Source organism: Ambystoma mexicanum, chromosome 6q, assembly GCF_040938575.1.
Source record: "Ambystoma mexicanum isolate Mex_15411 chromosome 6q, UKY_AmexF1_1, whole genome shotgun sequence".
NCBI lineage: Eukaryota > Metazoa > Chordata > Amphibia > Caudata > Ambystomatidae > Ambystoma > Ambystoma mexicanum.
The window spans coordinates 870,659,256-870,685,960 of record NC_090937.1 but is presented as its reverse complement, the minus strand read 5'-3'; the positions used below and the strand labels follow the sequence as shown (position 1 = coordinate 870,685,960).

The window sequence follows — 26,705 nt, the reverse complement described above, 5'->3', positions numbered from 1 at the left end:
GCAATTTGACAGCCAGGGATCTACAAGCAACCAGGGGACGGAACAGTGAGGAGCAGATCACCTAGTCTCAAGTTTGGTGGGGAGTGGAGGGTGTGTGAACCTGGGCGTTAGGGGGGAGCCATTCGTTGTTCCTCTTGTTAAATGAGAATAGTTTTACAACTATCTGAATGGCAGAAAATCGCCTGGCAATCTAAGCTACACAATGTTCTTTGCCCATCCTCTTCCCTGATACGTTAATTAAATTGATCCTTGTTCTCAAAATGTGTAGGTACACACGAAGGATTGCTGAAGGATGTAAAAAAAGACCTTGGACAGATGGCGTTCCTCTCATTGTTAAGGTCCTCCATTTGAATGAACTGAAAATATAAAGTATGTCAAAAGCAAATCGACCTATGCTGACCTAGAGAAGGGAGAAGAGGATGTCACTAGTACAATGGCATACCCGGAAAGTCAATTGCCTCTAGTGAACCTTTAATTTGGAACAGGAATCTGTTATAGGCTTACATGCTTTTTCATAATTTTGGCTTCAAAGGCTCTGTTCTTAACTGGTTATCCTCTTACCTCTCTTCCCGCTCATTTACTGTCTCCTGGGGTGGACGGTCCTCTCCTACCTATCCTCTTGAATACGGCGTACCCCAAGGTTCGGTACTTGGTCCTTTCCTCTTCTCTCTTTATACCTCCCTCATTGCCCCTGCTATCTCCTCGTTTGGCATCTCCCACCACTTCTATGCCGAAGACACTCAACTCTTTCTCCTCCTTCTCAACTGACCTTCACCAAAAACTCTCTTCCTGCCTTATTGCCATTAAGAACTGGATGTCTTCCCGCTTTCTCCCTAACACTGACAAGACCCAAGTCGTATTCTTTCCCTCTAACTCTCTTCCCCCTCCTTCTCCTCCCCCATTCATTCACTTTCCTCCCTCTAATCTCCCTATCCCTCTCCAAGCTCGTAAGTTAGGTGTTCTCTTTGACTCCTCTCTCTCTCCTTCTCCCAACATATTTCCCTCACTTCTAGCACCTGTCGCTACCACCTCTTCAATATTCACAAAATCCGTCCCTCTCTCACTTTCCACGCTACCAAACTCTTAATCACCTCCCTCATCTTCTCCCGCCTCTTCTACTGCTCTTCCCTACTCTTTCGACTTCCTACTTCTCATCTTGTCCCTCTTAAATCCATCTACCACTCTGCTGTTCGTACCCTCTGTCTCCTTACTTCCTGTGACTCCATCTCTACCTCTCTCTCTTACCTTGGCTGGCTTCCATTTCACTCTCAACTTAAATTTCAATTTCTCTGCCTTGTCTTCAAATCTCTCCATGGTCTTACTCCCCCTTATCTCTCCTCCCTTCTCTCCTTCTACTCTCCCTTCGGTCCGATGACCATTTCCTTCTCACTGTACCTCCATCCCCTTGTGCCTCCTCCCGATTCCGCTCCTTCCAACTCCTAGCACCTCTACACTGGAGCTCCCTTCCTCTTGCAATCCGTTCTACCCCCACCTTCACCTCATTCTGCACTTCCCTTAAATCTCTCCTCCTTGAAACCCCTCCCCTTCCCCCCTCCTTATTCTCTCCCCCCCCGACTATCTTCCTCTCTCCTGCCTCCCCTCTCTCACCCTTCCCCTTCCCTCCTCCTACTCTTCTCCACCACCCCCCCTATCAAATCCCACTCCCCATTTCTCCCTATTCCCTTCAGTAATTGCTCTTCTCACTGTTTTGTTGATTGATTCATATTGTAATTGCTACAACCATTATATTGTTTATGTTTTATGTATTATGTTGTTCCATTGTACAGCGCTTTGGTGTAAGGTGCTTTATAAATCAATAAATACAAATAATGTTGCAATTTAGGGTTGATCTAGAGCAGCAACTTAAGTTTGAAAAATGACGCCAATCAGTCACTAAAGCGTATTTCGGTAATCAATCCCTTGTGAAGTCAATTGGAAAACCACAGCAGCCTGTGATACAAAGATATTTGTAAAAGCTGCAGTAGTTCAACCAGGCCATTAAAAGCTTTTAGGAATTTCTTAATTGCATGACCTCTAAAAAACGTTATGATGGCATCAATGCCATGCTCCATTACTTCTACCGCAAAGACCATTTCACAGTGTGGGTGAGGACTGAATTTCTTTTTGTTTTTTCTTTAAATGTGACATTTTAGGTTCCAGAAGTGCAAATCTGTTTCAGTACTGCCTAGGGTGCAATGACAGGCAGGAGTGATACTGGCAACTGCTGCCTTCTCTTGAATCATGGGAGGCAGGACGTGGCAGCAGGCAAAGAGGTTTTGTTAATCCTTTAAAATAAAAATCCATACTGATCTTTGTAACAGGTTCAGGGTCATGACCCGGTCGCTGGGGAAAAGACAGCCACAGATTGGTTACTGTAGTCACGTGAAAGGAGCAGGGGGAGACAGAACCAGAAGAACCACATTATAAAAGGAGACTGAAAAAGAGGCAGAGCGTGGGCTGCAAGAGTGAGCAGGGGAGGTGTAAATGTGACTGAAATACCAGGCAAAGGACGGACTGAAGAGCAGTGTTTTGGAAAGTTGATGACAGAATTCGAGTAGAGTTCACCTGAGGAATTTGTGAGAGAGTGTTACCAGCTGTCATGTGTGTGTAGTGTAGTGTAGTGTAGTGTAGTGTAAGGTGGGCTGTATAAAAAGTGACAGAGAAAAATAGAAAGGCAGTAGATAGGGGCTAGAGAGTGGAAGTGGAGAGAACAGTGAGGGAGTTGAGAGAAAGCAAGGTGGTAGTGGGAGTAGAAGTGTGGGCAGGGTGAAGCAGAAAGGGGGAGGTGAAGGTAGTGGTGTGATAAAGTGAAGTTAGAGAGGTGTAGAGAAACCCCTCAGCGCTCACACCAGACAAAATGCAACCCACTGGGGAAAGGAGGCCCAGCACACCTCTTAAAAGGAGACCAACGTTTTATTTCCACAAAAATAGAGATGTGCCAGCAAAGTACTCTGTTGCCACAGAAAGTTCTAGCAAAATTAGTACGAGCAACACTTTATGAAGGAACACATCGTCATCAGTGACATGAATTAAATAGTGTACAAATCCAAATGGCTGTTTGGCGAGACCCAATAGATAGGCTACCTGCTCCATAAGGGATGCCAGGCCATTGGTCACAGCCCCGTCTGTCCATCTTCCACGTGGGTGTCTTCTCCCGCGTCATCACACATGAAGCTACAATTAATTGGTTACTAGGCAAAGAAAAACAATTGATACTCGTTAGGTAAGAAGAACAAGTTACTTTCTTACCTGGTAACGTTCTTTCGATGGGATGGCCCGACGACGTATTCCATATCTATGACAGGTAATGTCCACAGCTGTGCTGCTTCGGAAAATCTTTGGCGTCTGCGTCGATGACGTCGATGTGCCGTCCCCGAGGACCTCCTCCGACGGCCGACGTCACCCGATGTGATAAGTAGGACGCACGACGCCCATAGCCTTAGTTATAGTTTTTTCCCAGAACGTGTGCCACCAGTTTTTTGCCAGTCAGACACACAAGGCCTTGCGGAACGCAAGCTGCAATCGCAAAAGAAATTCTGCAGCGGGGAAGGCAGGGAGGGAGCGATATGGAATACGTCGTCGGACCATCCCATCGAAAGAACGTTACCAGGTAAGAATGTAACTTGTTCTTCGAGGGGATTGGGTCCTCCGACGTATTCCATATCTATGACAGACTCCCAAAGCAGTAGCAAGCAAGGAGGTGGGAAAGAATTTAGAATACAAATTTAGCATGCCCAATCAAATTGCGGAATAGAGAACTGCCTTGCCAAAGGCCAGATCTTGCCCTCTGATGGAATTGAGGGAGTAGTGACGTACAAAAGTATGTACTGAAGCCCAGGTGGCTGCATCACAGATGTGACGGATAGGAACTCCCCCCTGCAGGGCAGTAGACGCAGCCACTCCCCTGGTAGAATGGGCCCGCAAGCCAGCCGGAGGGTCCTTACCCACCAAGCGGTAACACTCGGAGATAGCTAAAATAATCCAACGAGACAAAGTCTGTTTCATCACAGCTTGTCCCAAATGCTTTCTAGCGTAACCAATGAAAAGTTGATCGTCCACTCTGACCCGGGACATGCGCGAAATATAAAAGCTCAACGCTCTCCTAGGATCAAGCCTATGGAGCCTCTCCTCTTCCTTACCAGGATGTGGAGGAGGATAGAACGCCGGAAGAACAACCTTCTGGCTCAAATTAAAGTCCGAAACCACCTTCGGAAGAAAAGAAGGACGAACTCTAAGGACAACCCTGTCCTTATGAAACACAGTGAAGGGTGGCTTAACTGAAAGTGCCTGTAAGTCACTCACTCTGCGAGCGGAAGTAACCGCAATCAAAAACACAGTTTTCAGAGTTAACAGCCTCAAAGGGCAAGAATGTAACGGCTCAAACGGAGCACCCATAAGAAACTTAAGAACAATGTTCAAATCCCAACCTGGCACCAGAAAAGGTGACGGAGGGAACACATTAGTGAGCCCTTACAAAAACTGCAAAATTAAAGGAATTTTAAAATAGGAACACTCTTCAGACGAGCGCTTATATATGGACAGCGCCGCTAGGTAACCTTTAATGGTCCCCACTTGCAAGCCCCTGTGGGCCAAAGAAAGCAAAAAAGACAGAACCATGGGAATGTCACATTCAAAAGGATCCACATTCTGAACTCTGCACCAGTCGTAGAACTTTCTCCAACGACAACAGTACAGAGACTTTGTTGCCGGCCGCCTGGCCGAGAGCAACACCTCCATCACGTCTCCATCACGTCTTCAGGGAGGTCCCAATCCTTATACCTCAACCTTTCAGAAGCCAAGCGTGAAGATTGAGAGATCTGACCTCTGGATGGAGAACCTGACTCCCCTCCCGTGAGAGCAGATCATCTCGGTAGGGAAGACGACGTGGAGGGCAGATACACAAGTCTAGAAGGTCCGGGAACCACGTCCTCCGGGCCCACGCCAGAGCAATGAGGATCATCCGGGAACCAAACCTCCGTAACCTCCGCAGCACTTGCGGGATGACGGGGACTGGAGGAAACGCGTACAGCAGTGGGAATGACCACTCCACCACAAACGCGTCTCCTAAGGCTCCTTTTGGAGGAAATTCCTGCGAGCAAAACCTTTCGCACTTCCGGTTGACACTGGAGGCGAAGAGATCCACTTGAGGGGTCCCCCAAAGGGCGAAGATCTCCAGGAGAATCTCCTGAGCCAGCTCCCACTCGTGAGAGATCGAGCTCTGCCTGCTCAGAGCGTCCACCGTCTCGTTGTCGTCTCCGGCCAGATGAACAGCCGAGATCAAAACTTCCTGCTGGATGGCCCAGAATTCGAGCTGCATCGCCTCCCTGCACAGCGGAAGTGACCCTGCCCCCCCCCCTTTTTGTTGAGGTAGTGCATGGGCACCGTGTTGTCCGTTAGAATCAGGACACTCTTTCCGCGCACAGTCGGCAGAAAAGCCTTCAGGGCTAGCCTGACGGCCCTCAGCTCCAACAGATTGATATGGAGTCTGGACTCCGACGGAGACCAACGACCGCTGACTGTCAACTCGTTGGCATGAGCTCCCCATCCCGTGAGGGATGCGTCCGTCACAATCGTCACCTCCGGCCAGGGCATCCAAAATGGGGCCCCCTTCATCAGATTGCCCTCGACGGCCCACCACAGAAGTTCCCGGGCTACCGAGGACGGCACCTGAACAGGGTATGACAGCCTGCCGGAGGACTGAGACCAATGGAGCTTGAGTGCCCACTGCAAAGATCTCATCCGCAGACGCGCCTCTGGCACCAGAAGAATGCAGGATGCCATGAGGCCGAGCAGTCTCAAGAACTCAGACGCTGGGAGATCCTGGGCAGATTGCAACTTGGTCACCATCTGCTGAATGTGAAGAGCCCTCACCTGAGGAGGAAAACACTGCCCTAGGGAAGTGTCGAGCACTGCTCCGATGTACTGGAGCCGCTGCGTTGGTGTCAAATTGGACTTCTTTAAATTGAGGGAGAAGCCCAGCCTGTGAAGGGAGCGGCAGGTGACGGACAGATGATCCAGGACTTGCTCGGGAGAGCTCCCCCTGATCAACCAATCGTCCAGGTAGGGGTAGACGCGAATCCCCCCTTTCCTGAGATGCGCTGCCACCACCACCATGAGCTTGGTGAAAACCCTCGGGACGGAGGTCCATCCGAACGGCAGGACCCGAAACTGAAAGTGCGAGTCGCCAACCGCGAACCTCAGGTACTTCTTGTGCTTGGGATGGATCGGCACATGGAAGTAAGCATCCTTGAGGTCGAGTGACACCAACCAGTCCTGAAGTTGAAGGGCCTGGAGGACCTGAGAAAGAGTCACCATCTTGAACTTGTCCTTCCTGAGGAGTTTGTTCAAACCGCGCAAGTCCATGATGGGTCTCAATCCCCCGTCTTTCTTTGAAATCAAAAAATAAGGGGAATACCATCCCTTGTTCCTCTCCGCTACAGGCACCAGTTCTATGGTGCCTTTCTGCAGCAGGGCTTGAATTTCCTGCGCAAGGAGCGGATCCGGACACTTCAAAGAGAGGTTCCTTGGTGGATTGTCGTGAGGCCTCTGCCGAAAAGGAAAACAGTAGCCATGGGTTATGATCTCCAGAACCCACACATCCGAAGTAATGGCTTGTCACTCTACAAGATGCTGCGCCAGCCTTCCCCCAACCGGCGAACCATGGGACCTGGCCTCATGACTGAGTGGTAGCGGCTGCGGCATTGCCTGAGGGCAAAGAGGCAACTGCCCGAGCGGCCTTGGCACCTCGAGTACCTTTGTTTCCACCTCTGGCACTCTTACGATGGCCCCTTTGACTGCTAGCTCCCCTCGCTTTACTGAAGAACGAGTAATAGCGAAAGGAACCTCCCCTCCATTGCTGTCCCCTAGGACGAAAAGGCGGAGGTTGGCAAACTGCAGCGCTCAACGACTTCGCTGCAGCTTTGGAGGTCTGCAACCCCTCAATGCTCTCGTCAGCCTTGCTGCCAAAAAGGTGTTCACCGTCAAAGGGCATGTTGAGGAGCCGGGACTGCACATCAGGAGCGAACCCAGACTTCCACAACCACACAAACCTGCGCATTACGGTGCTCGCCGCCATGGACCGGCTGACACAATCCGCCAAGTCCAAACCCGACTGAACGGCATTGCACATGGCATCCTTGCCATCCTGAACCATAGCAAGGAAACCATCCCATTCGTCCCCTTTGGGAATATGTTCAGCTGCAAATGCAACACAGTTCCACAGAGTGTGTGTGAAACGAGACAAGGCACATATGGAGTTGGCCGCCTGAAGCGCCATACCCCCGGAAGAAAACACTTTCTTCGCCCAGCCATCAAAACATTTGTCGTCCTATCCAGAGGGATGGTAGGATACGACGCCTGCTTTGCCGGGGCCGTAGCCGCCTGCACCACCAAACTCTCCAGAGTGGGGTGCCTAGACAAGTAGCAGGGGTCGCTACTGGCTGGACGGTATTTTCGCAACAAAGACTTGCCCACTGCTGGGAGACTCTCCGGAGCAGTCCAAGCCGCAGCCACCCTTCTCTGCAGAGCCATATGAAAAGGCAAAACCGGGTCAGTGCGGGGACCGAGAACAAGGGTGTCCATGAGATCATCCTGAACGAACTCCCCGGGGGAGCTGACCAACCCAAGTACTCGGTGACCCGAGACATAAGGCGCCGATATGAAGAATCGGCATGAGTGCCAGGCTCCGGCCTACAAAACTCCACCTCCGGAGAGGTGTCCAGTCCACTGGCATCATGCAGCGACTGCCGCAGATCATCAAACTGGCTATGGGCCGAGATAAGGTCCTCTGGAAACGGAACCGGAACCAAGCCGCCATCAGAGCCTTCATCACCCTCTGAAATGTACTCCAGGCGGGGAGAGGAAGACCTCTGGGGACCAAAGCAGTGCCCGGCCTTAGCCAGAGCCTTTCTAGGGGCAAACCCCGTGCCACGGGGCCCCTCCGACACCACCGCCTCGAAAGGCATCGAGGGTGCCGAACGAGTCGGCGCCGACAGAAAAGGCGTCGACATTGAGCGATTTGGCGTCGACGTCAGCTGCAGCGCCGCCAGCATCGGCGGCGTCGAAACAGTCCTCGAAGCCGGAGCTCCGAGCGTGTCTCTCGACAACCTAGGCGCCGGTGGCGTCGACGACCCCCTCAGAGGCGGAGCCTCGAGAGAAATCGTCGACGACCTCGGCCCCACAGGCATAGACTTCTTCTTCGAAGACGGCACAGGATCACACGGTCTCGAGCGCGTCGAGGACCGGGACCTGGCACGGGCATGGCGAGAACGGCTACCCTCGTCTGAGCGGGACCTCTCCCGCGAGCCGTGCCGACCACCTGAGCCCGAAGGCGTACAAGCGGTGTCTCTCGACCGGTGCCGACCGACCCCACTCGGAGGCGCGGACGGACCGGTGCCCTGTGATTCAAGAATCGCTAGAATCTGCTTCCCGAAGGAAGCCCATTCCTCTGGTGTTGCTTGCATGGAGGGATAAGCGACCCGCCGACGGGCGGAGTCCTCGGAAGAGGACGGAGAAGGTGACCTATGCCGGCGCTTCCGGGAATGCCTCGAAGATGCGGAGGAGTGGCGAGACCGATTCCGGGAAGGAGACCCACTGGACTTCCGACGATGACGGAGAGTCGCCCCTCGAGTCATCTGTCGAAAGCCCCGCAGACCTCGACTTCCGGGGCTTAGACACCCGGCCTACCGACAGCTTCTTCTTGCGTTCCCGCAAGGCCTTTGCCGTAAGCGACTGGCAGTCGACACAGTCATCCGTATCGTGGGCCTCCCCAAGGCACCAGAGGCAGGCGTTGTGCGAGTCCATGACTGACATCTTGGACCCACAGTCGCTGCAGTTCTTGAAGCCCGGACGCGGGGTTGAAGATGAGAAAGACATCGCCATGAACAGGTCTTCACAACAAACCGAACAGGTTCAACGAACCGAGAATTAAAAACAGTAAACTCCAACGAGTCGAGGCGTACCGAGATTCACGAAGCGAACACGTTCGCGGAAAAAACGGAACTGAGGCTATGGGCGCTGTGCGTCCTACTTATCACATCGGGTGACGTCGGCCGTCGGAGGAGGTCCTCGGGGACGGCGCATCGACGTCATCGACGCAGGACACAGACGCCAAAGATTTTCCAAAGCAGCACAGCTGTGGACATTACCTGTCATAGATATGGAATACGTCGGAGGACCCAATCCCCTCAAATTGGTGTAGTCAGACTGTGTGAGACTACACAACACTTATCTGCTTGGTATTAGGTAACCCACCTTTTGGTATTGGTCTGTACTACACACGTTGGTAGTGTGACTGTGTAGCCAGTCCTATCTCAAAAGGGGTAAATGTGAGCTGTAGAGCTGTACAATTGAAATTCGTAAAAATATGAGTAACCAAGTAACACTTACACTCAAGGTTTCAGTATAAATAGTTATTTATTTAACATCAGTTTTTAAATAAGCATTCTTTAAAATGGCAATTTGTTGTAACAATTCAACTATACTTTAAAATTACTTTTCAGAAACAAACAGGTTAGTAGATAACCTTTGTATATGCTTCTTACACAATTCCTACACCCTGAGGGGACGTCAATTACAAGCACAGTAATGGCATTTATATATCACATTAGTATACTTTGTAGATTCTGAGTTGCAGAAAGGAAAGGAGAAAAAAGGTTAGAACTGTTTCTCAACAAATCTGAGGACAACTAAATCCTCCAATGAAGTCTAGATAAGCCTTTCCCAGCAGTACCAGTATACAACAAGCTACAACCTGTAAGGGACAAACAGTAGTAACGTCAATGGACTGCAATAGTGCCCTTAGGGAGACAGGACAGCCAAATTCATTTGGGACACAGTATATGGATCTGATGCACTCCTTGGATAACCTCGCAGCACAAATCATGTAACTCATGGTGAAGGCAAGTGATCCCTGCTTTGTGATCTTTTCTTATCGATTGGGGGTCTAATAGTTTTATGACTGGTGGCCTGGTATTAACTGATACCTTGGAATGCAGAGGGTCTTGGGGCGGGGGCATCTGTGCAGTATTACTAAGAGCTGGCACGGGGAAGGTCGGAGGCTCGTGCCCTTCTCGTGGGATTGATTTTCGCTGAGAGCTCTCAACCCGCTTGTGGCCTTGCAGGGCACATTCCTTCTGGGATACAAATGTTGGCAAATGAAACAATGAAGGGTCTATACATCTCTGCAGCTCTGGCCTTCCTCACCGGTGCCCAAGCTACAACCCATTCCCGCATTCATACACTGATTTCTATGTGTTTTGCTCGGCCTGCGGCCCTGGCGTAAGTGAAAAAGCTATACCTTATTTCCACTATGGCTGCTATTTTCTAAGATGGCGCTTAATTTGCCATGCACAGTAAAATAAAGATACACCACCCTCCCGCAATTGTTAAGTATTTCAATCAGGCGGTACACCCTGGTCTCAGACTAGTATGCAGCGCACAGCTGAAATGCTTATTTTATTATGTTTATAGGTTCAATATTCTGAGTGATATACCACTCGTATCACACACCTTCTCAAAATACCCCAGGTCACAATGGACCAGGAATCAGTCTGGTTGGTAAAGGTAATATTTATTTATTTAAAATTCAAAACATATACTTTTTAATAGGGAGCAGCAATCACCAATGTGATGACAATAACAGAAAGGTATGTAGTGCACTTAAATTCACTCTTTAGCAACACAGAATATAAAACACAAGTGAAAAGAACACTTTTGGCTTGTTTGAAAAGATAGCACTTAAGTTAGGATTTCCCCTTGCAATATTCCTCAACCCACAAATAAACAATTCTGAATAGATATAAGGAAGCAGTAGGTATTCAGGAATAAAGAACAGTAAACAGAATTTGAATACAACCTTCCCTCCCCAAACAAGAGAAAAACGGGTTTGCAATCTTACACTTTTTAAACGGACATTCGAAAATGGCTGGGTAAAACAATGAAAGTGTGCAAAAATCCTTAAATTACTAAACATTTCTATGGGAGCAACATTGGAAAGATGCTAACAATCATGAGCTATAGTTTGAGCAACAGTATACACTTTGAATCCAAATGGAAGTTTTAATTTAAAACAAAAATCACACGTGTAAAACTTTGCAAAAATACGGATTCCAGCCTAAAATTAACCAAACAGGCTTTAAGAAAAACATGTGAAATATACTGATTTGGGGTGTTCTTATGTTGGGATGTAGCTAAGGGTCTTAGAAACTTCATTTCAACTCTGGATTATACCTATCTATTAAATTGAGTGAGTTATGCAATGTTGAATGAGAGGAGTTTTTGGAAAATAAAGGCACGAAAAAGAAAACAGAAATCAACTTTTACAAGGATAGTTATGCTCTACACTAGGGCATTCAGGCTAGGTTACCAGATTGAAACACAGTAAGCTCTAGAGTTGATCCACGGAACCAACCCCAGCCCATCCGCGCCCGCACTGGCGGACTCAAGTCCGATTACCCGAGGGAGGATTAAGGGTTTAGGATTTTACAAGACAAAATTATTTAAAGAAGTTAGCACTAGCGCAAGGATCAAAAGGCAGGGTGGCAACAATGGTTCCAACAATGTTACAAGTACTTAAGGGAAGGATAGGATGACTTAGAGATTGGGATGGAACAAAACAAGGCAATGTATCCTATGATTTTCTATGCTTCCTATTAATAATTACAGTCCACTTTAATTTAGGATTTCGGTTCTGGTCACCTGACTGCACTTCTGGTTACATGAGACTGGAGATCAGTGGGATAGCGAGTTTGCAGCAGGCATGCATTCAGTAGTAGCAAGCCAGCTGGATCAGAATGCTTTCTTTAGGTTTTCGGAATTTTTAGAGTTTGAGGCCTAGCTGGAAAAGGAGTTCAGCAATGCTGAGGCCTTAGCTTTGCAATGAAATCTGGAATCAGGATCAAGTATGAAGAAATCAGGAACAGGGTGCCACGCAGAAAATCAGGAAGAAGTCAGGAATCAGTGTGTGTGTGTGGTGTCAGGCTCCCTTATTTATCATGCAAAATGACATCACGAAAGTATATGGCAGGGGCAGGCTTAATGTCCACACCCCTAATGCTAGGATTGGGCAGAAGCACAATATCTGCCTTGCTCTCCGCTGATTGGATGACCGAAAAGGATGTCATGTTTATGGTGTTACTTTCACAATGTCCAGAAACCTCCCCAAGCCACTGGAACCAACATCTAACTTTCCCACAAATACATATTCATGCATTTAGAACCTCTGAGAAAAATCAGATACACAGCTTACATATTTTGTGGGTCACATTTTAATCCAAATCCCAAGTTTGTGGGACCTGGTTTAGTCTTTCTGCGACATTTTGGCAATTTTAACCATGAAAGGTTTGGCCTAACATTTGCAACATTAATACTTTCCGCGCAATATGTCATTCTTTATAACTTCTTTTCCTTATGCAGTACTGAGTCCTACCAAGTCTTCAAATGAATAGCATAAAATTAAACTTAAAACTACCAACTTTCAGATTTTTTCTCACTCTTGTGACAAAGTTAAATGTCTTGAAAGTTCAGTTGCAAAATAGGCTTTTTAAACACCAAATTTCACTTGTCAGTTTTTTTCTTTTTCCCAAGTGTAAGCAAATGTCAATTCCTTTGAAGGAGAATGAGCGGCCTCTCCCTTGTGAGGGAAACTTCCTGCACCTCGCACTGGAAGGGCGAGTATCTTAGCCTGATATTGTCTCAGCCTGGGGCAAAGACGAATGTCTAATGCGACTTGAAAAGTCCCATTGTCCTGGGCATTCAAGCCTCCAATCTAGCAATTAGCCTTTTCCTGTTCCAGCAGTTGAGGTGTCACCCTTTCTCAGGGCTAGCACTGGCAGAGAAGGTTTTTTTTAATATAGTTTACCAACTCAGACTGGGTTTAGCTTTGAGTTTCACCTTTTAAATCTTTACTTTAACCCTATGGAATTAAACAGTTTATAGGTGGATTTTTAACAGTAGAAAATCCTTTTACATACTTAAATAATCAAGCCTTTACACAATAATATACTTTAACAATAGGAGATTTTGCTCTTCATTCAGGAAAAAGGCACATTAAACTTATTTCTTTAAATTCGGTTTTCATCTGCAGCAAATACACATTTTAGTCAGCTCTAGCCCTTTCCTTGAGTGCTGGAGTTGTTTGCAGCATGGATAAATGTATCAAGCATCTGTTTACAGTTTTTCTCTGGACAGTTGATTCTTTAGATACTGTTGCAAGTTCCCGTGGAAAATGAAAAAACAAAGTCCCTGGGTTGCTTTTTCAAAGATACTTTTGGTATGAGCTGTCATTCAAATTAGGCCCGGTTCCTCTTAGACTCAAGACTGATCCTGGGCATTGCAGGGCCCTTTAACCACAGTGGTTCATAAGAAATTAATGGATTTAGCGCCAAAACAGAGCTTTCTAAGGTTGAAAAGATGACATTTTAAAGAAGCATTTTGGGTTTACAGTAAAGTACTGCTGTTTCTTTCCTTTGCTCCATGTAAAATGTTGCAGAGCACACTAGCATACTCCTAAAGTGAGTACTGTGTTCCACCCCACCTGAAATGTGTGTTGGCAGGGCGGTGCAGCCATTTTCTGGTTATTGCGCGCACAGGAGTCAGCGCATCCATTTTGTGCTGTTTCTGGCATCAAAGCAGCAAAGTGGTGTAACATTGCACATCTGAGTGGATCAAAATATCCCACAGACCCCCACACCCCTTCTTTAGCTGGTTGATGTGGACCCACTTTTTTTCTTCTGTCAAGTCGCCCTTGGGGATGCAGATTCTGTAGGCGACTGGTGAGATTTTGTCCACAATTTAAAAAGGTCCCCGCCAGCTAGGCAAACATTTTCGCTCTTTGGTTTGGTTCCTTTGGAAATTGTACAAGTAGACCCTGTCTTCTACTTGGTATTGCCTTTTAGATATCTTTAGATCATAGTGGGTCTTCATGCTGTCTGCAGATCTTTCTAGATTCCGCTGAGCATACGCAAAAGCATGTTGAATGTGTTTTCTCAGATTCTCAACATACTCATGGGTTGTGGAGGCATTTATTAGTGTCTGCCCTTGGGTTCTATAGAGTAGATGCTGGGGTAGCACCATACTTCGTCGAGTCATCAGCTCAAATGGAGACATTTTAGTTGCAGAAGAAGGGGTAGATCTGATGGCCATCAGGACAAGTTATAATCGAATATCCCAACTTGGCACACAGTCTGACACAAACATTGTTAGTATGCTCACAATGGTTTTATTGTACCTCTCTACTCCATCACTAGAGGACGGCCGGTATGCAATGTGTAGTTTCCTTTTTACCCCAAGTATCGCCCACATCTTTGTCATCACTTCGCTGGTTAAGTGACTACCTCGGTCTGACTCAATCCTTTGGGGTAGTCCAAAACGTGAGAAGATGCGATTGATAATCAGGGCAGCTGCTTTTCTGCCTTACAATTTGGGGCCGGGAGACATTCCATCCCCTTAGTAAACAAGAATGTTACGGTTAACATGTACTTGTTCCCCCTAGAGACGCGAAACACGGGCCCAATGAAATCTACTTGTAAATCTGACCAGGGCAGTGTCATCCCCCTCTTTTGGAGGGGAGCTCGGTGTGTGAGTGATGTTGGCTGAAATTGTGCACACACAAGACACCCCTTCAAGTATTGGTCGAGGTCCAGCCCCATGTGTGGCCAGTATGCAACCGCTTGCAAAATTTGTAACGTAGTATGAAACCCCTGATGACCGGCTGTGGCCGCATCATGGGCATGACTGATCATCAGGCTTCGGAATGAGGTAGGAACCACCCACTGGTCACAGCCAGATATGGATCTCCTCACCAACAAAACATCTTTGGACATTTCATCAACACTCTGAGGTCCTCTTTCCCAATGCAATCGGTATCCGTCAGGGGAACGTTCTCAGGGTCCTCAATGTGTTTATAAAACTTACCAATTATTGGATCCCCTTTTTAAGCCGTGATTAAATCAGCATCTGGGTCTCCTTACACCAATGGGCAGTTGAGAGTTCACTGTGAGCATTCGTCTGGGACCTAGTGATAGCAGTGACCTGGATTTCCCCCAACAGGGACTCGATCTCAAGGAGATCCCCCCCTGGATGGCTCTGGTTTTGGCCAGCTGATCGGCTAAGTCATTTCCAGTTTTGTCTGGTCCCTCTATTCTGGAATGACCCTTGATCTTTTTCCAATGGATGGTCATCCCACTAGAGGTGACCAGATCATCAATATTTTGTATTAACTTGCCATGTTTGAGTGGTTTGTTGTTAGCACATTGCATGCCTCTGGTTTTCAATTAACCAGGTGCTCCACAAACCCGTTCCGGACATAATCTGAATCAGTGATTATGACCAGTTCGTGGAGTTGGTGTTGGACAGCAGTGAGGATGGCTTGATGAACTGCCATCAGCTCTGCCACCTGACTAAGGGGACCGATTTTGTACCCAGCGGAGGGTTCCGGGGCATCATTCACCCAGGCATTCCCAATGCCGGCCACTAGTTCCTTTTCCCCGTTGTTGTCAACATGGTAGTAGCACCCATCCACGTAAACAGTGGGAATTCCATCGCACTCGTCTTTTTCATAGAATTTGAGTGAGGAATTCAGGTATGCCTCCATGTTGTCCTGGGTTTTAAGATTCTCGTCCTCGAGACAGTTTTATTTGTTTATTTGTATTTGTAAAGCGCACATACAGCCCACAGGCATCGAGGCGCTGTTGCAGCAGTTGTCTTAATTGCACATATTTGTCTTAGTTACGTGAGTATGCTTGGCTAATGGTTACAGTGAGCAGGAAACATGCGAAAGCGTTATTGCAAATGGAGATCATCATACAATAGACATGATTTAGCTCTCGGTTACAGTGAGCAAGATACGTTTTAGGTGTACAGAACAGCAATAGGCTGGTATGACAAATCAGCAACATTGAAGGGGCAAGGCCCTTAGATGAACATCATTGTTTTGATAGCTTTCCTGTAAGCAAGGTGTGATTCAAGTTTTCTGGCTAGGGGAGGGAGGGCATTCCAGTGTGTAGCTGCCAGTACTGGAAAACTGGAGCCTCCTGCTCACATCCTCTTAGATTTAGGCACAGATATCATGTTCGTGTAGGCTATTCTGGTAGGTCTGGTGGGTACCTGATTAACAACTCTTTGTGCTAAGTATAGGGGTGCACGGTTGTTGATGCACTTGTGTGTTAGAGCAAGGGCTTTAAAGACTATCCTCTCTTTAATGGGTAGCCAGTGAGCTTGCTTTCTGGTCTCAGAAATGTGTTCCCTTTTAGAGATGCCAGTAGCTGCCCTAAGGGCGTTATTCTGGACTAGCTGCAGTTTGGAGAGGTTTTTATTGGCGGTCCCTAGGAAGAGGGCATTACAGTAGTCTAATCTGGATCCGATTATGGCTCTTGCAATGGTGAGGCAGTTGGTCTTTGAGAGATAAGGTCTGGCAGCGTTAATTAGTTTGGAATGATAGGCAGTGATCGAGGCAATGGCATTGACCTGCCTATTCATCTAGCGGTCCGAGTCCAGGTAGACACCCAGTGTCTTTACAGCTTGTGATACTGGGATTGACGAGTGGTCAATAGTAAAGGAACTGTATTGTTTGTCCATTTTCTTGAGTGTGGCCGGTGATCCTATTATCAGGAGCTCGGTTTTCTCCCCATTGAGGCATAACCAATTCTCGGCCATCCAGGTTTGGATAGTGGAATAGATGGACTCGAGGGTGGCCGAATCGGCTCCATAGTCACCTTTGAGTGGGATGAGGACCTGTGTGTCATCAGCATAGTTGGTATATGTGATGCCCTAGGCGTCCAAGATTTGGAACAGAGGCCTTGTAAACAGGTTGTAGAGGGTGGGAGAAATGCAGGATCCCTGTGGGACTCCACATTTGATGAGGCTTGGGAGGGCACAGGCTGAGTCCGAGAAGGCTTTCATAACCCTTTCCTGAATGAAGAAGGTGATCCAAGCAATGGCTGTAGTGGAGAAGTTGGCACTAGTGGACAAGTGGTGACAGAGGGTATTATGCTCCACTAGGTCAAATGCTGCTGAAAAATCAAGGAGCAGGAGAAGAGCGGGTTTGCCGGCGTCTCTCAGGTCATCCATTTGATTCTTTAGGTCTAGGAGGGCAGTTTCGGTGCCGTGTCCTGGACGGAATCCCGATTGCCTAAGGCCAAGCACATTATTTTCCTCTAAGAACTTTTGGATTTGCAGATAGGCTGCTTTGTCCCGAATTTTTAGAAGGAAGGGGACTGTCGTGATGGGTCTGTAGTTTCCTGGGATAGTAGGGTCAAGGGTCGGCTTTTTAAGGCGAGGGCGAACCCATGCTTCCTTGAGACTAGTGGGGACATGGCAAGATTGGAAGAAAGTGTTAATGAACGCTGTGATGAAGGGGGCAAGTTCTCTGGCACAATCATGCAAGTCAGCCAGACCTTGCGCGAGGGGACTCTTCTTGTTTTGGCCATATCTGACCTCCACAGGAAAGCCTTGCATTGACAGAATCCAGGAAGTAATTCTGGAATTACTCACATTTCCGGCCCGGATTCTGTCACTTTGGAGATATTGCAAAGGCTGGTGTGGAGTCTCCACTATGATGTGTTCCCCCTGGATGAACGGGCAGTAGTTTTTCAATGCCCACACCGTTGCCAGGAGTGCCTTCTCACAATCGTTGAATTTTTCCTCCACAGAGGATAATGTCTTACTTGCATAGGAGATTACTTTATTGACCTTGTCATGCTTTTGGTATAATACTGCGGTCAAGCATGTGTTTGAGAACCCTGTCTCCAAGAAGAACAACTTGTTTTTGACAGGGTAAGCTAGACAAGGCGCTTGTGAGAGGCTTCTTTTGAGGTGCTTTTCTGCCTCAGCTTGTTCTTGACCCCACTCTTACTTGACCCTCTACATCTTCAACAGATGGATCAGGGGTCTTCTGATCTCTGCATAATCCTCAATTAACTTTCTACTGTAATTAGTCAGTTCAAGGAGGCTCCTTAGCTCACGCAGAGTTGTGGGGTCTTTTAATTTCAGGAGTGCCTCCACTTTCTTTTCCTGGGGATAGAGACCCTCAGAAGTTATCTCATGCCCGAATAAATTGACATGGGTCCTGCACCACTGTGCCTTTTGGAAGGATGGTTTTGCTCCGGCAACCCTCAACTGGGTAAGAACATAATGGATTTCCGCTATGTGTTCCTCCACAGTTGAGCTTTTGATCAGAACATCATCTACATAGGCCAGGTTACCCCTCTCACCCAATCGGGCATGGCCTTGTGTTAGAATATTTTCAATTCATTGCCGGAGTTGATGTATCCGAAGGGAGTCCGGGTCCAAGTGTATTGCTGCCCCCGAAGGTAAAGGCCAGCTTGTATTGGTCCTCCCTACTGACAGGTACGGTGCAGTAACCATTGGGCAGGTCAATGGCAGTGTATACCTTTGACCCCTGGATCTGGGACAGCCCTTGGTCAATGTAGGGGAGGGGCCATCGAGACATGTGGACCTGTTTGTTCAGCTCCCTTAGGTCAGCAGAGAATCTCCACTGGTCGTTGGGTTTTAAAATCCCCAGCACCGGATTATTGAAGGTGCTGTGGACTGGACGAATTATCCCACGGGACTCAAGGTTTTTGATTATTTCTGTGAGGGACTCCATGGATGCGCGAGGCAAGCGGTATTGCTTCAAACACTGGAGTCATACCAGGGTCCGTGAGAATTATTGTATGGATTTCGGTGCGACCACAGTCATATAAATCTACCGCAATGAGATCTTGAAAATCTAAGAAAACTTGTTTCAACTTTTGCTCCAGAGTCTCAGAGGCATCAGCTAGGTTGACTCTCTCTTCAACCATTTGCCTGAAGCCAGGAAAGACTTCTGGTTTGGCTATTTCAGCGGCCTCCTCCAGCTTGGTGGAGAGGTCCCTGGTTAAAGTGTTGACCTGGACAGAGGATTCCAGGCAGGGAAGGCAGTCCTTGTAGACCTGGAAGATCACCTCATCCCTCCTGAAGTCATAGGTCACCTCTACTTTACCGTAAGGGCAGAAAGAGTACACCAGGAAATTCCCCCCATACCGGGTGAAGATCCTGTCCAGTGTTATGTCGTTGTCGCAATCACTGTCAAAACAGTCATTGGGGATTGGTCCTATCAGTTAATTACCTAAATCTATGGAAAAATGTTGGTCATCAACCGCCATTCCAATAATGGTGCCTGCGCCCAGAGTGACACTCCTAAGGTCGCTGTTATTCATCCATATTGGAATGGTGTTGTGTTCTACATTGACTAATGATGTTGAGTTTAACCTCAACCATTGCTGTTGGAGATGGGCATTGAAGTGAATATATGCATCCGGATTTTGCAGTTTCTGTCCTCTTAATTTTTAATTCAAATGGGAATAGTTGTGTCCGTCCTGGGATGGCGATTTCCTCTCCAATTTGAACTTTAACCGCATACGGCAGCAATTGGGTGGACCATGGGATTATCCCCTAATCGGGAGAGGCTTTGTAGTTTATCAGGTCCACATGAATGGCAAAGCGATTGAGAATGTTGCTGCCTAAATAGAATGCAGCAGGGACATCTCGCACGACCCAACAATTATGTACTATGCTTTTGTTGCCTATAGATATTTTTAGCATAAACCTGCTACTCAGGAGATGTTTGGAATTAGGAGTTTCCTGGTCCATTTCCCATTTGTTAATCAATTTAAATGTGGGAATGGCTGGATCTTTTGGGAGTTTTCGGAACATGGCTTCGCTGATAAGGCTCTTACCGTTGTTCACGCACACTAGGACGAGAACAGATTCCTTCCCCTCATTTAACTGAATGGGGATAAATAGCTGTTCACAAATCTTCTGAATGTCGGCTAAGCTTTGAGCTGGTTTCTCATAACTTTGGACTATGGAATTGGGGTTTTCTGATTGTGAATTAGTATAGAATTTCAGAGTATTTCCATCCAGTGCGGAATGCCACTTGAAACTGGAAGGAAGGTTGATTTTCAGAAATGGAGAGGAGTTCCTATCACCAGTTCGTTGTCCTACCGAAATGACTGTCACATCCGGTTTTTGGTTATTCTGAAAATGGAACTCAATATGATCATGTTTTTGTTCAACCATGTGGCATTTAAACTAACATGGTTGACACTGTTTTAATTTTATTGGGCGGTTAGTCTGGGTCCAGAGGACCTTGTTTCACAAAGTCTATTAGGGGGGACAACCTTCGCAGGATGTCATTCCCTAGTAGACAGGGTGTGCCCTCCGGCGTCACGACTATGATCGGGTGTTTCACCTTGTGTCACCCAATTTTAATTTCCAGATCTGCAGTCCCCTCGAAAGGAATTTCATTCCCGTTGAATTTCGGAAGTTGTCCAGGAAGAGGGGTGAGAGGAATCTGGTATCTCTCCCCCCTTCCTGAATTCAGCAGATCAAAGGCTCTCTGACAGAAGAGTTGCTTGGGATCCAGTGTCCACCAGTGCTGACACTGCCCTTGTATTTTGACCGGGGCATAAAATCTTCCCTCCTTCTCCTCAAGTGGGCAGAGATAATGTGCATTTTGGGCCAGTTGGTTGGTCAATTTCTTGATTCTTGACTCCGACACAGGGGTAGTTTGGGCATGATTCTGTGTGGGAGCTTGGGGATCTGCAAGGAAAATGTGGCAGTTGGATATTGGGGGAGCTTTGGGCTCCCCTGGTTCTGATTCTATGCCAACCACCCTTTTTGGAGGCGGTCACCAGAATAGGTTTGGGCAGCGGGGTTTCCCAAATTATCATTCTGGAGTTCAATAATTCACCCAGTCTTCATTAGGATCTCTTGGGACCCATTTTTCTTTGGGAGGAGTGCCCCCGTCCCTGAAGGAGAAGATCTTTTTTCCAGAATCCTCTGAGGACCCCTCTCCTTCAAATTCGAGGACACTAACCTCTCCACAAAATGAGCCTTTTTAGGTTCTTTATTTCTCCTACCCACCTCTGTTCCTTGGATTGCAGACTTTCGGGGCTGGAGATTTTGGTTTCGGTTCCTGTGTTTCCAGGGGCTTTTCACGGGTGGGGAAGGAAGCTTCCACTAAGGCTTTACACCTCCCTCCCCCCCGTGCCTCCTCCTCTGGAACCGGTAAGTTGTCGGGGTTCTCTCCCTGTCATTGTTCTGGAGTAGCAGACCCTTTGGTTTGTGGGGTTCTGAGCCGCCATGTTCATCTGAGGGTTCTGCTGAGCCCTCAACATGCGACCCAGATCCTGGGATAGGCGCTCCAGTTGTGACACCCGTTCTGGCTGGTACGGGGGTCTCTGGTCCATCCTAGGTGAATCACGGGAAGGGTAACTATCCCTTCTCCCATAGTACCCTGGGTTTGAATAATTTGGGTAACCCTCCACCCTTGGCCTCTGTCATGGCCCCTGGAAAAGGGGCCAGTCCTTCCTCACCCCCAGGGTCCAAATGGACCCAGTCCTGGAGCCTCTGGCGCCAGGCTCATGAAAAAGTGTGCCTTGCACACTCTTTGCCTAAGGCACGTGCATCATGGCCGGGTGTGGCCAAAGAACATCATTGGAAGGCACGTGCAAGAGTCCCTGGGAGGGGCAAGGTAGAGCCACTAGGCGGCGATAAAGGGAGGGGCCAGGGCCAGCCTATATAAGGCCAACCCATCCACATGCCTCCGCTTTGCGTTATTCTGCTTTCTGCAACGTAACGCTTACTGCTGTCCTTACCTGTGCATCCACTTGATTCCAGCTGCCCCATTTCTGAACACATCTTACCGGATTCCAGCACCTCCATCGCTGAAGGCACACCTTACCTGATCCCAGCTACTCCATCGCTGAAGACGCCTTTTACCTGAATCCAGCTACTCCACCACTGAAAGCCAGCTACTCCACCGCTGAAGGCGCACCTTACCTGCTTCCAGCCGCTCCATCGCTGTGCGCGCCTCTTACCTGCATCCCATCACTATCGGAGTCAGAGCCTTCTTCTCACCTGATCCGGGAGTCAGCTATTCGGAGCTCCACTTTTCTTCTCCTTCGCGGTATCTTCACTCTGCAACTGCAAAGCTGCGTCGAACATCTGGACTTCGCTCTATGCCGTCTGCCTTCTCCTACAAGGGAAAAAGACCACAACAGGTTAGAATTCATATAAATAACGAACGTTTGGCCGCGCCATACCTGAGACTAGAGTTCCATTATAAAGGTCAACTTACCAACTAATTTTGGAGCTCCATCAGCCTCAGGGGAATCTCTGGATTCGCTCCACGATGCCGATCTGCATCTTCACACCTATTGGGAAGAGATAAGACATTGCAAGAATTATTATTAATGAACAAGACAAAAAACATAATAAACAAACTATAATCATAACCAAAAGACTTACCTTCTAAGTTGATTGGTCGCAGCTGGTCTGGATCAACACTTCCACCGACCAGTGAAGCAACTCGGTCCGCTCTATGCACCCCTGCTATGATAAGCAGGATGGATAGCTCAACATTACAACACAACAGGTGAGCTTGCATGGGAAAACGCTTACACACTTCATTTTGGCACGAGAGGGTCGAGGGAAGTCACGACACCATCACACCATTTTCATTGCCTCTCATCTTCTCTCAGGGGCAATACCAGCATCCAGAACAGCAGGCTCTGCAGCAACCGGGAGAGGGAGGCGATCCAGGGGAGCAAAGTCGAGCGAGGGCTCCAACCGTGCCCCAACACCCCCGCAGAGACCAGGTGAGCGTAACAGAACACAAAGCCCTTCCGAATCTCTGCCTGGGCGTTATGGAAACCTCTGAAACCGATCAGTTATCCCAATTACTGGGGGAGCTGCGGGCTGAAGTGCATGCCTCAAGGCAAGAGACTAATTCCTTGAGGAGAGACCTTGTTGTCGCCCAAGAAAGAACAGATGATCTGGCAAGGCAAATGCTCCAACCACACGCAGGACAAGTTCTGTTACCCGGAATTACACCAACTCCTTTGCCACAGCCATCGCCACCACTGCAGGTGGTACTTCCAGGGGCAGTCCGACTGGCCCCACCAGAACGTTTCTTTGGCGACCCGCACAAATATGCTTTGTTCATGAACCAGTGCCGTCTCCACTTTTTGTGCCGACCAGGAGCCTTCCCTAATGACAGCGCAAGGGTGGCCTTTGTACTTTCCTATTTGGGAGGCTGTGCAGCTGACTGGTTCATACCATTAGTGACCCAGGATGATCCAATACTTTGGAACTTTGTGGAATTCCAACGGGAATTGGAAAAATTGTTCGCCAGGCACACCCAAGGACAAGCATTAGACAACGATTACTATCTCTTAGACAAGGAAACCATGACTTATTGACTTATATTGCCACCTTCAACCGCCTAATAGCACAGACTAATTGGCCGGAGAAGAAACGGACCACACTTTTTTTTACCGGGGGCTACGTGGTGAGTTAAAAGACGTACTAGCTCAAGTTGTCAATCCACACGAATGTTGTGCGGAATATATCGACCTAACTGTGCAATTGGACCACCGATTACAAGACCGAAAAATGGACCGCACAAGGGCGGAAGGGAGATCAGTTTACATACGGCCTCGGGACAATCAAACCAGGGCTCATGAAACCAGTGGACCTATGCAAATAAAGGGATTACGAGCTCCCATTTCCAAGGCTGAGAGGGAAAAAAGGAGGCAACAACAACTTTGTTTATATTGCGGAAAGGCTGGACATTTCTTGCGAGATTGCCCTGTTAAACCCCCCAAGAAGATAATAAGTGCCACGGACAATGACAACAAAGAAAAGGAACAGAAGTCGGAAAACTCAGACACCCGGCAAGTGTAGTGGGTCCACTTGTCGAGCAGAATTAAGAAAGTTGTACAGACCTCACACCTGGTCATCCCGGTATTAATAACCCATCACCAACAACCGTCAAGAGTACATGCTCTGGTGGGCGTGGCCAGCAGGCGTACGATGCGGACGTGAACTCGCGTCGGTCTCGTGCCGCCGGCCAGATCCTACAAGAATCCTGCTTTAAAATAACACTGAAGAGCCAAAAAAACACTTCAGCGACGCATGAAACACTGCTGCATCGACTGGCCCAACATTGGAGCAGAATCGGTGCGGGGTCCCCCAGCTACAGCGTTCCGAAGTAGCGGGCCCCGCTCCATGTGGACGATTCAAGATGGCCGACATGGGTGAGATCCAGTGAGAGGCGCCGCGTATCGACATTCGCGCCAGTCCGAACGACAGAAATACAGCTGCGGAAGGGCGGAGCGGAGTGAGTGGACCCTGCGCTGGTGTGGACGAGGGGACTGCCGGATTGCTGCTGTCAGCTCCCGCTCACGAGGGCAGCCGAACGCTGGTAACATCCCCCCTCCCCCTCCGATACACAGCGGCAGAGAGGAGCGCAGAGGCCCTGGCCCTGAGACAGGCAAATTGGGAGCAGAGCCCCGCCAGGACCTGCTCACGGTGCACAGCCTCAACGCCGGAGGAAGCATCTGGGCCCACGGTGGTGTGGATGAAGAAGCTGCTGGATCGCTGCTGCCGGCTCCCGCTCACGAAGGCGGCTGGGCGCGGGTAACATCCCCCCTTCCCCTCCGATACACAACGGCAGAGACAAACGAAGAGACCCTGTCCGCGAGGTAGACAAGACCCTGAGTTCTGTGGCGGCAGCGAGCTGGGAGGAGAGCGCCACCACGACCTGCTCGTAATGCACGGCCTCCACGCCGACACTATCACCTAGACCCGCGGTGAGATTGCGGCCGCTCCGCTCGGCGTAGAGCACCCGCCAGCCCCAAATCCTGAGATCTGCACACCTGCCTGCCTCTACACAAACCTCAGAGGAAATAGCGGCAAGGAGAGGGAGCGGGCCAAATCCCTTACAAGACACTGTGCTCACCGCAACCCAATGTAGATCACTGATAGCCACTGCGGAACACAGGCAAGGAACAAAGTACGTGCCCCCCAGACCCTATAACAACTCCGGCGGTCCAACTGTGCAGATAAGTGTTTGGTGTGCAGCATGTACTGACATCAACGCCACTCATAACACTGCCAGACAAGTTCCAACGGCCACCTTACCCTATAGCAGCACGCTACATACGGAGCAAGCAAGCGTGATGGCACGCCTTCCCCGGATCGAACTGCTAATGCCGTGAATCTACACACAACACAGCTATTGCCAAGCCCAATGTGAACATACCAGCGCGGCTCCACGCGCGTATCATACGGCCCAGCGTACCGGCTGCGATTACATCCTGTAGTGTGAACCAAACGGAACAGGACATCTTGGCCGGTGTTGCGCTACTACAGTGGTGTCCCATTCTGCGACATAATGCAGCACTACCCCGCATGAAACGCCAAGTCTCAAAGCTCTAACATCCAGAATCCGGCAGTCGGAAATTCTCACCGCGCACCTGTGTACCGACCCTGTCAGACCTTCCCCTGAGACAATAGGAACTGTCGCCTCAGCATGATACTGTTCTAATATGGGGAAAGATAAACCGAGGAAAACATCCACACAGAGCAGGATAGAACAGTACACGACGAAACCCATGCCTCGCTCACCAGAACGTCCGACATCTATTGAATCTGACAACATGGAGGACGACATCTCCCTTAGAGATGTGATGAGTGCCATTGCCAGCTCCAGAACATCAATGGAGAAGAAGATGGACAGCATTGGTGCCGATGTGTCCATGCTGAGACACGACTTACAAAAACTGACCTTGCGCACCGGAGAAGCCGAGGCCCGTATCTCGGAAACAGAGGACAGCTTACGGGGAGTCAACAGATGTATGTCCAGAATGTTAGACCGAATAAAAATCCTGGAAGCAAGAATCGATGACAATGAAGGGAGATCCAGACGCAACAATATTCGCATACTTGGCCTCCCCGAGAAGACAGAAGGGGCGAGCATGGAACTGTTCCTTGAGAAATGGCTCGCTGATGTATACAATGCCAAATCTTTCTCAAAATGTTTCTCCATTGAGCGCGCGCACTGCATCCCGACTGGGAAAGTTACACCAGGGGCTCCACCGCGAGCAGTCATAGCAAGATTCCTGAACTACAGGGACAGGGACGCTGTGCTGCAGATGGCGAGATCAAGAGGGTCCGTCACCTACAACGGATCGAAAATCGCTTTCTGCCCCGACTTTACCAAGGAGGTGCAAAAGCTCGCCAGTCATTTGACCCACTTAAGAAACGGCTGCAGACACTAGGAATAAATATTCCACAATGGAACCACTATACATTTCACAGATCCAAAGGAAGCGTGGAATTGGGCAGAGGCACACATAGCAGGCGACTGGAGTGTCAAAAAGAAAACAGGAGGCAAACGGAATGGGCTACACCCTGAGAGACTGCGAGAGAACAGACCCCAGCAACAACAAGAGGAAATGCCACCATAAGGACATGAACAAAAGCCAGCTGTCAACGGCCAAGGTCGACACAATCACTAAGCTAAAACGTAACGTAACGGAGCCTCGTCTCCAAACAGCAATAAGAATCAAAAGCATGCAACGGCTGGCGGCCGTGCTGGAACCACCACCCCTGACAAGGAACAAACCACATAGTACTTAACCAGTTTAGTTTGGACTAGTTTATTAAGTTATGAAGGGGGGACAGATGCTTCAGTTGGGGAAGAAGTATGGGGAGGGGGGAGTTGGGTACCAGTTCAAAAGATGGGAAAGCTCAACAGAATATCAAAGCATGCGAAAATTGGAAACCAAGCTGTCACTAGCTGGTGCTCCCCGGTACGAGATGTGCAGGGGCAACACTACTACCCCAGAAGAACGCGTTGCCACCCAGAATCACGAACA

The 26,705-nt window shown here is 48.7% G+C and overlaps 1 protein-coding gene across 2 annotated transcripts in view; it reads right to left on the bottom strand.

The window, feature by feature from the left end:
- Nucleotides 1-26,705, bottom strand: part of LOC138516346 (uncharacterized) — an 888,519-nt gene that overhangs the window by 288,403 nt on the left and 573,411 nt on the right. The window lies entirely within an intron of this gene.